This window comes from Parasteatoda tepidariorum, chromosome 7 (genome assembly GCF_043381705.1).
Source record: "Parasteatoda tepidariorum isolate YZ-2023 chromosome 7, CAS_Ptep_4.0, whole genome shotgun sequence".
NCBI classification, from domain to species: domain Eukaryota; kingdom Metazoa; phylum Arthropoda; class Arachnida; order Araneae; family Theridiidae; genus Parasteatoda; species Parasteatoda tepidariorum.
Window position 1 is genome coordinate 45,890,754 of NC_092210.1, and position 12,043 is coordinate 45,902,796.

A 12,043-nucleotide genomic window follows, 5' to 3' on the forward strand; every position below is an offset into this window, starting at 1 on the left:
TTCAAAAAAAAAAGCAGATTTTATATATAAACTTTATATATATATATATATATAAACTTAATATTTATAGTTAATATTTATATAATATATAAAAATATTAATTATTTTAAGTTACGGAATACGGCGAAAAAAAGCTATTTCTCTAAACAAATACGCCTTTTTATTAACAGCTTCGGTTTCTTGTGAGACAAAACATCGAAGTAACCACAATCCCGACAGAATGAGCCTTGGTAGCTCAGGGAATAGAGCTCTTGCTCTCAGGATGTATTTGAATAGTGACACGACCCATCCTATTTGTGTAGGGTTTACGTCAAGCAGAAATTGTACAATAAATAGAAATAAAAGTTACAGAAGCACCCAAAGGGGCAAGCAGACAGTCAAAAGACCATAGTAATAAAATCAAACACAATAAAATCACAATGTAATAAAATCGAACACAAAAAGGTTAAAATTACTGAGATTACATCGTAATGGAAAAATGCAGGTAAACCGATAAAAGGAAATTGTAAACAGTTGACAGTGATAAAAAACCCCTATGAAAGCATAAAATCAAGCCCCAGTAGAAAAGATGAATGGCAAATAATGAGTTACATAAAATCATCAAAGAAAAAACATTGAAAATGGAATAATGTAAAACAATAAGTTAAAAGCCGATGAAATGCCTGAGACACCCAAGAAGTAGGGAGCGCAGGTTCCGGGTCCTATTGCCTGTCTCCGAGTACATCTTCCAGTGTTTGTTTAATAATAGAGATGATAATTTTTCTGCAGGCCAAACTGGCAAAACATTGGTGTTGATTAAAATTGGTAAAAATATTGTCACGAAGTGTCCGGAATCGGGGACAATTAAAAATTAAGTGATCGATTGTCTGTTGTTCCCCACAGTAATTGCATTGAATGTTTTTATTAAAAAGTCTAATTTGATGTTCTCCGAACACTCCATGACCCGTTAAAAATTGGTTAAAATAAAAATTTGCCTGCAGTCTGTTTAGTTTTGGATCCTTGAAGAATTTAAAAGTTCGCCTGTCCTTCCCAGAACTCTGCCACTCCCGCTTCCAGCGACTCATATTGTGTGATTTGACCGCGGTTTTAATTTGGGCATTGGAACTGGGGACTTCAATTGAGATGTTGCAGTCACTCGTGGCTTCTTTTGCTGCCCGATCCGCCTCCTCGTTGCCTTGAATGCCCACATGGGCTTTGACCCAATTGCAATCAATGTTGTCATGCCAAAGAAGTTTTATCTCTTCCACAAGTTTCGAAATAGGCTTTGGATTGCTTAGTGCTTGCAACGAGGACAGCGAATTGGAGTAGACGGTTGCCCTAGGATAATCCATGTCAGAAAGCCATGAAATTGCCTTTTTAAATGCCACGAGCTCTGCAACATAAACGCTAGAGTTATAAATACTTTTTACCGTATGCACTGTAATTTTTACAGTAATAATTATTTTAAAATCACTGAATCATTATAAGTAAATAAATATTAGTGTAGAAATTACTATATGGAAATTTACAGTAAAAATGGGTTTTATGGATACTGCCCTCTGAGCGTCAATCAGGACTCATTATTTTCGAATTTAATCCAGAGATTTTTAAAATGCAGATTTTAGACTACTAAACGTTAAAAGGTTTTTAACTCTTCTCTGTGAGTTTTTACAGATTAAAAACGGCTTTAAAATTGGTCTGCCCATACAGCATAATTTTAAATGATCTCCACATTTAACACAATGATTCAGTAATTTAAACAAGTCGTAAAGCCTTTTTAGTTTTATTTTAACTAGACTTTTTGAAATAAGTCTTAGCTAAACACTTGTTATAACATTAAAAACTTATATACTTCGTGTTAAATGTTGAAAATATAAGTAGTCTGAAAATCCGATATCTTGATTGCTAAATAAATATCTTTAGAGGAATAGTTTCAAATAAAAAGAAAGCGGTAAATCTAAGAAGAAACGTGACTTTCTCTTCCCCGCTTTTGTATCGACACCTCATTAAAGTGTTGAGGACTCTAGTTAAAACTATAACAGAGAACATAACGATCTTTCGGATAAAGTTTCTTACAAAATCGAACACAGAATAAACAGTTTAGGGAACAATTTTAGAAATAAAAGATATCTTTTGAAAAGAAACAGTTCCTCCCATTTTCCTTTGTTATAATAGTCCATTTTTGTTTTATTGGAAATTACCTCGATAACAATATTAGTTATAAATTAGTGTACATAACGGTAATAGTTTGAAGAAAATATTTAAAAAAGGAACAGAGATAGAAATTGCTTTAAAATTATATGCACTATAAAAATTGATGAAAGTGCTTATTGGAATATGCTCCGAACAAAAATTTCATCAAAGTGACGAAATAACTGTCATCACTTCTTGGAGGAAACAAATTTCGTCAAAACTAAAGAAATATTTTGTCACTCTATTTTTTTCAGAAAAATAATAATAATAATAAAAAAAAATAAAAAAATAGCGCCTAATGTATCTAAATATTCATAATAATCCCTTTATCGTGGACACCATATAGGTGAAACTATGAAGCCAAAACAACGCAAGAAGTACAGATAGAACAAAGAGATAAATTATATTCATGCCTGCAGCAGAATTCGGACCCGTGATCTTCCTGTTACGAGGCCATCTCCTTAATTACCATACAGGCAGGTCGGCTGGTTAGACTTTATTTTCAATCGTCTAGTCATTTTAGCTTCATCCTTCGAGTTAACAATCTCCCACAATGCACTACGATGAGGTTCCAAGTTGAGGAAACATTTTCGTCATTTATTTGTGAGTTCGCGCTTCGTCACAAATCACGTAGTTTCGTGATGTAATTATTCTCAAAATTAATGAATTACAGCTCAAAGATTTCTGAATCGTCAAAAGTGAGAGTTTTATTTCCAAGAATGCAATCTGAGTGTAATTGATTCGAAAAATATTCAGTAAAATCAATAGACTCGTCGGCTCTACCTCCTATTCGCTTCGCTCGACTTCCCCCGTGATCGCTTCTCATTCAAGAAGAAAGAGCTGTTAATGTCCATTTTTTACACAAATTACGATTGGATTACCATTTGTTTCAGCTTGAGGAAGACTTAAGTGTGTGCAAATAACATGGAAAATTGGTAACTCCTCTTAAGCTTGTAAACTCTGTCAGTAAAGATAGGTCATTCTGTGGGAAAACAGTACCATGCACGAATGAATTTTTTTCTCAGAATGAGCTTTCAATGAACATAAACTGTTTCCTCCCTTGATCTTCTTAAACGTTTTTTTTGTTTTAAAAGTCGACAAAAATAATTTTGTTTAGAAAATATGTAATTATTATAATATCATGTAAGTACATTATATATATATGTTAATTGTAACGAAACGAAGGGATAGCTGGATCTGAAAACAAACAACATGAAAACAAACCTTAGAAATACGGAATAAGAGATACAATACACAGTAATAAATAAGGAGTAACTTTACTTGTTAGTACTATAGAACGATAACTTTGTATAACAGTGCGCATTGGAAACTCTTTTATCTCTTGTTTTAAAAGTTTTGATTTAAATGTTAAGATTTATATAAGGCAAGATATAACCTCTCTTTTTTTATTTATTCATAATTTTTGTTACTTTTAACATCAAGTCAAGTATAAGTTTATGAAAATTGTGGGCGAGATAAATTTTTCCACAACAATTTATTAATTAAATAATAATAATAATTAATTAATTGTTATTTAAAGAAAACAATTGCAAAAACACTCAAAAATGCAGTATCTATTAAACAAGTAAGAATTTCGAAAAAAAAACTTTCGTTAAAGTTACAACTCAAAATGGTCCATCAACACTTCAAATTTTAACTCTGAAGTTGCATTTCAGCAGACAGTATTTTGACCAACATTTGTGTGCTAGAAGTTTATCGGTTAATAATCATCGAAATAATCAGATCGAATTTTTTTATTTCCTCGAACTCTTTGTAGATTTTTCTACAGAGCTTCGTACTTTTAAGATTTCGTAATTTTAAGTTTTATAGATTTTGAGCAGCACAAAATGTAAAGCAAAAGAATTTCAATTGAGAAAAAAGTTATAAAAAAAGCAATTAAAATTGCAATAAATTTCGAACAAATTAAAATTTTGAAAAAAAAGCTCTATGCTAAGCTCATAACTATCTAATTGACATTGCAGCATTCAATATTAACCATCTTCATGATAAAATTATGCAGAATGAGGCATAATTTTCAAAATCCGAAATTACCTAAAAAAATACGAAGAAGATAGCTAACTAAATAAATGTTACAAGTAGAAAGAGCTAAATAAAAAATAAACGAATAATTTGCAGGTAAATACCATTGTAACTTTCACTAATTTTATTCCGATAACAGCCGAAAATAACTAGATGTTATTTATTGATTCATGACCTTTTTATTGGCCATTATGCTTTATAAGAATTCCCGAAGCAATAAGTCAGAAATTACCTTTTTATGATACATAGATAAACAACGTAATTGTAAACAATGTACATTTTTCCTGCTCTCCAATGAAGAATCCTTTTTGTAATAATTGCGAATAGTAAAGAAGCAAATAAAAAAAATAATAAGACTTGATCTCAATTTAATTTTGCTCAAAAAGCTGTACAATTATTTGCCTAATAACATCTAACGTGTAATACAGGAAAAACTGTTTAAAAAGTATATATATTTTTTAATTCAAAGCATTGTTTAGTATTTATTTTTCCAAATAGGATTCATTTTCCCTAGGTTTCTTCAATTACTTCACAGATTCTAATATGCATAATTTGCATTAAGTTTAGGAAAAAGACTTAAAAATGCAACACAGTTAACTATGCATATATTTAAAATAATGTGATTGTGTGAACTTAGTTCGGGAAATAGATCAATTCAGGGCTTTGCCATGGGTTTCTTTGTCTTATAACGTCGTGTTAAATATCTTTTTGCAATCAAAATAGTAAATGACTAAATTGTTTAAAAAAAATTATTAATAGTAAAAAAATCATCTCAGTGTATTGTGGTACCCTAAGATTTGCAAGCTAAGGTATTAAAAATTGCTCACATCACTCACCTCGGTCTGAAAAAGACTTACGTGCTTATAACTGCTAAATATGTTTGGACAAACATGTATCGAGACACTAAAAATTGTGTTCTCTGTGTGAAGTGTGACCGTAAAAAAATTACAGTGTACACCAACCACCTCTTAAGTCTTAACCTATTCCTAAAGCGATATTGTTGGGCCCATAAGAAACTGTGGCTATGTTTTTACTATTCCGGATCATTTTACTAAATTTGTAAAATTATATCCCTTAAATAACTCAACTGCTGAGACTGTATCTCACCACATGATTGATTACATTTCTAACAATGTAACCTGCTATGATCTTGTTTGATTTGGGAACACAGTTTAACTGTGAAATATTTCATTGCGTAAATAAGGCTCTTGGTATTCATTTGGCCCATACTATTCCCAAAAATTCCCAGTGTATTAGAGCTACCGAAAGAATTAACTTATCTATTAAAACATCTTTTATTACTTTGAATAAAGCAGTTGTATCATTTAACAATTCCATATTAATTCATCAAAATTTGTATAATGGCATAGTACATCCTTCTACAAATTTTACCCCTAATCTTTTACATTTTAGAAGAGAATTAAGTTTGTTATTCGATACTTTTAATCCTAAAATCCAACCACTACAGTTGGATAAAACCCATTATGTCAAAAACCTGTTAGACGATTTAAGTAATGTATACAAAGAAATATATAGTAATTTGGAGAAACAACAGCAACGGCAAAATGAAGTTCAAGAAAGTAAAACATAGAATATTTAATGTAAAAGATATTATTTATTTACATTCCGGTTGTATTTTTAAAACAAAATTTTTAGGTCCTTTTATTTTTATCTTTATTTTATAACCATCGCTGAACAGCGAACCGAATTTTTGGGTTTACGACAGCTAATGTTCAACTTCGTAGCCTCGTAATTTTGAACTAATCCAGAAGACAAGGCCCCCCAGAGGTATTGATTTGTTATGGGAACATGGAGGACTTTGCGACTCGACAGATTTAACGTGCATCAGTCACCACTGACTACACGGGGAGTGTTCGAAAGGTGGGGATCGAACCCACGAACTCCTGGACATGGGCCCATATGTCCTTTTATAGTAACTGAGGTTCATAACGATATTCATGTTTCAATTAAACGATTAGACTCTCCTTTATAAAAAGCTTTTAAGGTTAATATTAGCCACGACTTCCACATTTAATTTTTTGGAAGCCTCAAAGTAAATTTAAAAGAAAAGTAATTTAGATATAAATTTAGTTTTTTCTTCCTTTTGATTTTCCAAGTTAGAAAATTTAGTCCAAAATTTGGACACACAGTCTGGAAGACTACACGTGCTTCCCCTTTTTCATTCTGGCTATCATCATTTTTAGACACAGAAACATGTGTAGTATTTATAACAGCATTGTGGAACTTTTAATAAACTTGTTCATCAAATGCTTAAAGAAAAAAAAAATTTGTCCTTTTATCTTCCATGAGACTGGCTTAACAACTGAGCTTAACCTATTCAGAGATCCTCCTGCTTCTCCTCGTATCTGATACTGAATGTCAAGTGAAAGAAGAATAAAACTCTGAAGAAACTTTTATGCCATGTATCTTCGATCCTAAATCAAAAACACTAACACTGATCTGGTGAACCTGGAATTAATCCTTCTAGGACGAAGGATTTCTGTAGTATTAAATATTTTCATTTAAATCAATGTCATCTTTAACGAACTTTAAACGCAATGTATTTATTGTTTATTTTGAACTCAATCATCACGCCATTACAAATAATTTTAATCGTTTAATCCCTTTAAATATACGACTAAAGCTCTAGCTGAAATCTGATTGAAGATATTTAAAAAAAATTGTCCTTTTTTTTCAAATATCTACCGGAAATGAAAGGAAATAAATGTAGTCTAACATATTCAAATTTATTCAAATCAATTATTCAAAGACATTTCGAAACGGTTTTTTTTATAAAATACCTAGATAGACTTTAGTTACATTTTCAATTACATTAAAATTATCTCATTCCTGATACAAAATCTTACGTTGTTTTCAATTCATGTTTTAAGTTCATTTGTTCTTTTTAGAAACAAAAAAAATATTTCAAAGTAGCTGCATGCAAAGCCAGCAGTCTATATTGTGTATCAATTCCTAGTTGGATAAGATAATTTAATTTGTTTCTAAATTTGATCGAGGTTGAATTTAAATATTCAGCAAGTTTTATGTAAGTCTGTTTTATGACTACATCTAGGCAAAAACAATTTTATTTGTAAATCTTACAGAAATATAAGTAAATCATTCATTATGTACTAAGATTTTCTTTAATGATTTTCAGAAATATTCATTATATTTTAATAGTTGTAAGGTATCCTTACAAAAAACTGCATTGAATTTATATGCATATATAAATTAAAAGTGCTACTTAAAAAACTTTTAATTTTTTTATAAGTTTTTGTATTAATGAATTTTCTAATTTTAAGCATACAAAATTTCAAGAATTGAACTAATTTTTTTAATTGTTTTTTAGGTATAAGCGTGTTAAACAAAGTCTAAAACACGTCTGAAACAAAATTTTATTTTATTTTCTCGGCAAAGGACATTTTATTCTTATTCCCCGTTGTGAGGCGTTGAAAATACAATCAAGTACGAAAAATATCCTATGTAAAACTATTTCCTGTATGTAGAGCTTTGAAAAGACAGTTTAACATAATGTGGTGCCTTGAATTGCTTAAAAAGTGTTAAAGAAACTCTTACTGTATGATTTAAATAATGCTGATTAACTTTAACCGCAGCTCACCAGACGTAAACCTTTAGAGAACTTCTTTAAGACAACGTTAATTTTCGGCGAATCAAACTAAAAAAAATTTTTTCTAAACTTTTTTACAAGCTAAGGGAAACAATAGAAACGAGATTGAAATTTAATTTGCAAGTGTGTATTAGTAATGTCTTCTCCATATTTTCAGATTTCACCGTATTTTTAAAGGCTTCTAAAAGTGCTTTACCTAAGTGGCATTTTGGTTAGTAATCATGTACTTTCATGAAATCAGAGGAACGTAAAAATTTTCAGTGTGAATCTAATGATATCAGTCCTCAAAACTATAAAAAATTTGCAATCTTAAGGATTATATTTGATCTTTATGAATCTATTAATCTAAATTTTAAATCTTAATATTCTATATCTTTTTTTAGTAGTAATTCTACAGTTTCTTCCCTAAAGATTCTAAAAATTCTTTAGGCATTGCTAATAAATTTATTTAAAACTTTCATGCATTTCTCTCAATTATTCTTCGATAATTTGCTTATCTATTTTAAAATTTATAATGAATACTTCTGAGCCCATTTAAAAATTAATATTATATCATATTATATTATATCATTAATATTATAATAATAATTAAGGAGAAAAGGTGTAAAATAGCAGACCTATTTTAAAAATCTAATTATTTTCAGGTTTTTAGATTCCATTAAAAAAAACTCATTTTTACTTAATCGAAATTTAAATGCAGTTTATTTCACTAGATTGAATATTTCTCCCTCGCATTAGTTATACTTCAATAAAATTAAAAAGGAAGTTGAATACTATGCTGAGAATTTATAATCATTTTCTAATTTTTCTCGTAATATTGCCCATTACTAAAGGATAAAAATTCCTAGATTTACTCATGTTGCAGCATGTGATAATAAACGTTTATAATCTTTGAAAAAATATTACTCGAATTTCTTTTATACCTATGTTTCAATTTATTAACTGTAAATTCAAACTTTCCTTTTTTTTTAAAAAAAAAGTTAGGAATTATAACTTTGAAATTTTATTTCCAATACAAAGCACACAAAAAAAAATAACTAAGAAAAAACTATCCAGTTTTGAATTTAAAAAAAGACATTCTTCACATTAATTAGAAGTTTAAAGTCTTACTGTGATAATTAAATAACACATGACGCCTTTTCATTTTTTCTATAATTTAACAAAAAATTATGTTTTCTTAGCTTTTTTTCTTTCACCGACATTGCCCAGAAAAAAATATTTTACAGCAGTACCAAAACTTTTTAAACATTTTTTTTTAATTATAAGCTAATAGCACAAGTATTTTTTCTTTTATAAAAATAAGTTAATTGAGGATTGCTTAGGATAAATCTCTTTTGTCAGAATAATTATTTGAAAAAAAGTATTACGTTTTAAATTCTAAAAGACAAAAAGGTTTAAATTATATACTAAAAAACCCAATTGCAGTTATTTAATTAACGTATTGATTTACGTTGAAATAGCTGTGAAACAAATTGAATCTTAAAGAAATGTATGATAATGGGAATTCAAGTGCAAATTCATCACATCACATAAACTATGTTTTTTATAGATATATTTATGAAATAAACATGATAAAATTTATCGCCTTCGTCGGTTTTCGAAACAGGCTTACCTCAATAGGAGATACTTACATGAATATGTCTTGTAATATAGTTTCATATTAATTCCTAAAAGAATCTTTGCTGCAAACGTATGGCTTGAAGAGATATCTAGAGCTATTAAAGTGCATATTTACAAATGTCATATTAAATTTTGAACCGAATTATGCATAAGAATTGTGAAGCTCAGACTGTATGCCATGAGAACATTCTGAGTAAAGCCTTTAGAAGAAGATCAAGGCCCACCTAATCCTATCGAGCCTGAAAAAATTGATGTCTAATGCACTTTAACTTGGAGGCTCTTGAATTTTTTTTAAAAATTTAATAACAAATGTAAACATTTAGAGGTTTTTCCCTCTTTTGCAATTATGACCAAGAATTAATCGAAATAGAATATATTTTAATGTATAAACTAAGCTGAACAGACAAATTTTTGTTTACCAATATTAAACGTCTCTCAGCCTTGTAATTTAAAACCCAGCAAAGAATATTGACTTCCGAATTAAGCATTGAAACAAATTCGCTTTCGAAGAGTATTTTTTTAAATTTTAGAAATTGAAACCTACGTCCTTTTGCCAGAGAGACTCGCATTGACTCGCAAAACTCGAAATTCGAAAAAAATAGCATAATTCTCAAACTCATCACCAGCACTGCCGTCGTTTTACTCTGAGAGTGGTACGTGGATTGACTATGACATAGCAAGGATTCGAAGCTAGACTTTAAAAACTGCTGCAATTATTGCAGCATATTTTGTTGTATTTTTTACTGCATAAATGTCGTAATCATAAATGAAATCATTTTTTGCTTTGAAATCGTTTGTTTTCAGTCACGTGAGCCAGATAACCAATCTAAACGATTTCTTCCGAATAAAATCGTTTGCTGCCATTTTAAGTTGGTTTCAGAACATATGGCGTAGTTTTATATTATGAGATCAGTGCTGGTTAGAAATCAATTGAATTTCGTTGAAGCCGATGGAATTCTCTGGTTTTGAAGCAAAAATTTACAGTATACAAAATAGTATTACAAAAGACAAGATTTGTCAATTGTCCAAGAAAATTGAGCTGGTTGATATTATTTATTATTAGATATTAGATATTATTTCCACATATATTTTTTACTATTAATTGCATATTATGTAGTACTTATAATTTCAATGAGTTAATTAAAATTATTAAAATGGTTGAGTTTCTTTGCTGAAAACAAATAATGCGATGGAATAAAAAGCGTGTACATTATATTTAACTCTAATATTATTCATACGGGTAAACAACATAGAAAAAAATTTACATGTCTGTTATATACGCTTAATTTATTGAATTTTTATCATAATGAGTTATCCCAGCTTCCATCTGGTTCGGTTGGTTGGTTGCTTGGATTTTATTGGCGCAAGAGCCAGAAATGGCTATACTGCGCCAGGCACTAGGTTAAAATTTGGTCACAAGGTTAAACTACGATTTTATTTTTTAAAGCAGAGAATAAAGTTCTATGACTTTGATAAATTTTAAAAGATTGTGATGTATAGGGTCACCAAGTAAAGATTGAAGATCAGGGTTAAAACTGCCAAAAAAAAATTTCTCAAGTATTTGAATCGTCTGCAGTCAGTAAAAATATGCTTAATGGTGATAACAACTTGACAGAATGAACAAACAGGTGCAGGTTCGTTTTTCAATAAATGCATATGGGTATATCGTGAGTGGCCAATGCGTAGCCTGTTTATTAAAACATGAGTTTTAGGGTCAATAGGCATTATTTTACTGTTATCAATAGAAGGGAAAATTCCATGTAATTTATTATCATTTTGTGTATTCCAGTGTTCTTTCCAGGCTTGATAAACTGATAATTTACAAATTCGCTTGATGTCCAATGGTGCCATCTGGTTCGATTTCTGCAGCACTCTGATTGTAAGATTTCCAGCTTATACTCAAAATAATTTGTATAATAATTTGCATTTTATGAGAATTCGCGTAAGGCATTGGATCTATACCCTAACTATTATCTTCGACAATCAATGATAACGGGATATATTTGACACCGTTATTTGTTTAAAAAAAATAAGTTTATTTTTATGGCAAATTTCACTTGCAACAACCATTAGCATATCCAAGGCAAGAATAACTTGCCCTGTATGTTTGACAAGATTTAAAAAATAAATGTAAAATTAATTAGAATTTTTTTACTATCAAAATGTTCAGATCAATCTGTATTGTTGCAGTTTTTATTCGAATTCAAGCTGATGGTACTGAGTTTTGGAAATAAAACAATCCTTTAGACATAATATTAATTTTTAAATATTTGCAGCTAATATCGCAACGCAAAAACAATAAAGATGCAATTATCATTATTATTTGATTTGTCAGTAAAGCATAAAATAATACTTTGAATAGTTTGTTCCTTACACATCTATGGATTTATGCAGTAATTTAAGGAAATAGTAAAAAAGATTTCATGATACAAATATTAAGCAATAAAAATAATATTAAATATTTTTTGATAAACATTTTCGCTCCCTCTGATAAGATCAAAACAATGCATTAAATATTCAAAACTGAATTTTAAATCAGAGTAATTTATAAACATATTTGTCGAGCAAAAGTTATATAACATT

General features: G+C 29.4%; 1 long non-coding RNA gene across 2 annotated transcripts in view; it reads right to left on the reverse strand.

The window, feature by feature from the left end:
- LOC139425957 (uncharacterized) overlaps window positions 1-12,043 on the reverse strand; it is a 108,128-nt gene that overhangs the window by 3,616 nt on the left and 92,469 nt on the right. The window lies entirely within an intron of this gene.